Raw genomic sequence first — 3,544 nt, forward strand, 5'->3', positions numbered from 1 at the left:
GGGTGGGGGGAGGAGGTGTGTGCAGATCTGCCACTAAAACTGTTTGCAGCGCGATGAGTTGGCAGGGAGGGAGGGCCAAATTAGAAGAGGATGCATCGTCACAGAGAAACAGAGGAAGTTTAACTCCATCGCAGTTCTCATCTGCCGCTCAGATGACTCACTTTACACCAAAGGGACTGAGACTGAAGGAACAGGTAACATCTGCGTGGTCCTGCGCTGCACAGCTGGCTCTACATCAGGTGAGCGCACCCACGACGCACGGCATCACGGTCTTTACTGAGCGGCAGGTGGGAGATGTCCCATTCAGGCTAGTTATCTGTTACTAACGTGCTTTATTTGCGCGACATCCTGCAATAAAACATCCATCCATTCATTTTGATCACTCATCCATCAGGGTGACGGCCGGGGCTGATGCCTTTAGCAGGAGACATCCTGGATTGATGTGTCAGGGTGCGAAAATATAACATGAATGCAAATAATGCGACAGTGAAGCTGCAGCATGAAAGATCAGCTGTCAAAAGATGCATGGAATAAATAACGCAACAGGTGAGGATATTCAAAGCAGATCCAGACATAAACCTTGTAGCAAAGTCCAGGAAGGCTGAGCCTAAAATTAAAAGATGACCATAAAGCAGCAGAGATGTCAGTTCTGAGAATTTGCTGCAAACGCTCTCCTGATCCTGACTGATAAATCTAGCGCGTTTAGGCACGTCCTCAGGCTGATTCTAGAGCGTTTCATTTCTTTTTTCTTTATCGTGAATAATGACTGAGATCCGGTTGGTGACAAAAAAAAAAAAAAAAACTTAAACAGAACATGGTTTAAATACAAGCGAAATGTCTGATTTAGAACAAAACATTTAATAGTGACTTATTCCTGATAGTAAAACAGGCACATTTTATGATAATAATGAACTTTATTGATATTTACAATGAGGGGTTGCCTTCGAGTCAATGAATCAATGCTATAAACTTGTTTTCCTTAGATAGAAAACTTTTAATCAATTTGACTGCATGATCTGGTGAACTGCAAAGGGCCTTGAGATGACATGTGTTGTGAATTGATGCTATAGAAATAAGATGAATTGAATTGATATGTTGAACTATTCCAGCTCTGCTCCAAAAAGTAGTTAGTCTAGCTTAAAAGTAAAGAATCAGTGATATTCTGATGTAATCTAAAACAATTTGGTCCTGAAGTTTTCATGAGGAGAGGTCTGTAATTTTCCCAGTTGACTCTCCCTAATGTTGATTCGTGTGAACATGAACTGGTTTATCAGCCAAATGCAAATCTTTGTTTTTCCTAAATTGATACCAGGACCATAATGAAAATTCCTTGTTCTTCCTGGTTTCCATCATGTCTTGTTTTTTTGTTTTGGTTTTAACACTTCAACCTGCTTTGTTTATGGCAAATTAATCAGATATATGATCGCCACTGAACATTTCACCCTTTCTAGACCCCGGTTTTAAAAGTTCCAACATCGGTTTTTACATTTTGAGTCATGGCTCACTGACATGATTAGCTCAACAAGCCAGAGGGAATAGTGCAGTTTGAATTTTATTTAGTAAGGAGGATTTAAAGGATTTGATAAAAACTCCTTGACCACTAAAGGGTAGAATATAAGGCCTCAGGAGTATTGGTGTTATCTGGCAGTTACCCAAGCATCTAACAGCATATTAAAGCTGGGCTTACACTGTAGGATTTTTTCCAGTTGTGCAAGAATTTTTCTAAGATATAACAAAACCGAATATCTTCAGAACAGCTCCAAGTGACACAAAACTCATATGGGTGAGTAGAACATGATGTAATAACTTAAAATCAAGGGGCCACTTTAAAAAAAAAAAATGGCGTTCCCCTTTAAGACAATGAGTCAGAACCAGTAGACATGATCAAACAGGCAGAAAAAAAGACGCCTGATGAAGGTTGATGGGGGTCAGATTGTTGTGATTTGGACCGTATAACTGATCATCATGTGGAAACGAGTCAATTAGAAACATTCTGCTCCATCACACAAAACGTATTGGGAAAATGAAATTCCAGAAAGAATGGGAGTTTGTTTTTCTATTTTCTGAGCTGCAGTTTGGAAAAATCAAGTAAAGAACGCTAAACCTTTTTTTTATTTCCAGCTTTGATTAAACTATTATCATAACCACCTACTTGCGCTCAGATGAAATCAGAAAGGTTGAGATGTCATTTTAGCCTCAATATCTTACTTCCTAATCAAGTGCAAACAGTAAATCCAGCCAATATTAATCACTATGCTGATGATACAATCGTTTATTCAGCAAATCTATCTTTAGGCTACAGAAAGTTCTCTGGCACTTCTGAATCCTCCAACAACAGAATTTTTACCATCCAACAGCCCCGTTTCATCCAAAGACTAGATAAGACGTTTTAACTTTAACCAGTATGGGTAATGCAGTCTAATGTTTCAACGTGGATGTTAATGTATAAAAATGCTAAAAGATGTAACCGACCAGGGGAGCTGTGATAGAAAAATGAGACACAAACACAAAATATTTGTTTTTATTGGTGTTTTCTATATTATCACCAGTTTCCAGTTACATTCAGTCATACGGCTGATGTCTCTGCAGTTTTAAACCCAAGTTTCCGTATTGAGGTTTAATGAAATTCCCTAATTGATCATGTTTAGGCACGAGAACAATTTGGGTCACTTCAGTACAAATACATTGTGGTTTTGGTTTTGGCTGCAAAGTTTCCAGCTGCACAACCACAGATCACCCTGCTTAGCCACCTGATTCTTGTTGCCAGCTATTTCCTTCTTGATCAGGGGGGTAAAAATAATTTTCATTTATCGGGTCACTTTAGCTTTATCAAGTTTTAAAAGGGACAGATTGAGCTCTATTAATGGACTTTATGTCATAGTATGACACAATATGCTTTTGTGGATCTTGAGAGCCAGATATGTACCGTAAATAGCCATGGCAAACTGGATTCGGCCCCTTGGGTTTGACTTTAGATGGACAGTGAGTGTGGAAAATAGCTTCTTCTTCTGTTTAAAAACATAATCATAATGAAAAGCAACCTTTATTTGTCATGAGTATAATTGTTCTTTCAAATTAGATTTTTCAAAAATCTTTTTTTTTAATGATTTTATTTTTACAACAGTTTTTTCATATTTCCATTTTTTAGATTGTTTTTAGTGAATTATATTCTACCTGGAGAGACTCACAAAGAGAAAAGTTGCAATTAGAAAATATTCACCTTAATTATACAGGTACCGTAAATCTTCTAATATAGGACTGGGCCTTTATTTCACTGAGGTGCATCTCCAGGCCATTATTGGAAGGAGGCCAGAATTAGAGGCAGGCCTCTATTTCTATTTGAGCGAAACAGACTACCAGTGGAATGAATAAAAACAAGATTTTGTGTCTATTTGAACCTATAAAATACTAGGTTCATTTATTGAAAAGTACAGTTACCATAATGGTATACAGAACATTATCAACAAAAACCGGTAATTCAGACATCTTCCAGCAGCTTTCACACAATTGTTCTGCAAGGCAATACGAAAAAAAAAAAATAAAC

The 3,544-nt window shown here is 37.7% G+C and overlaps 1 protein-coding gene across 1 annotated transcript in view; it reads left to right on the forward strand.

Moving 5' to 3' along the window:
- The first annotated feature begins 137 nt into the window (after positions 1-137).
- LOC107099531 (P2Y purinoceptor 14-like) overlaps positions 138-3,544 on the forward strand; it is an 11,528-nt gene continuing 8,121 nt past the window's right edge. The window contains exon 1 of the mRNA XM_015397692.1: positions 138-239. The gene's annotated coding sequence lies outside the window, so the exon portion shown is untranslated. The remainder of the gene's footprint in view (positions 240-3,544) is intronic.

The sequence above is a fragment of the Cyprinodon variegatus genome, unplaced genomic scaffold (genome assembly GCF_000732505.1).
Source record: "Cyprinodon variegatus isolate N-32 unplaced genomic scaffold, C_variegatus-1.0 Scaffold881, whole genome shotgun sequence".
Lineage (NCBI taxonomy): Eukaryota > Metazoa > Chordata > Actinopteri > Cyprinodontiformes > Cyprinodontidae > Cyprinodon > Cyprinodon variegatus.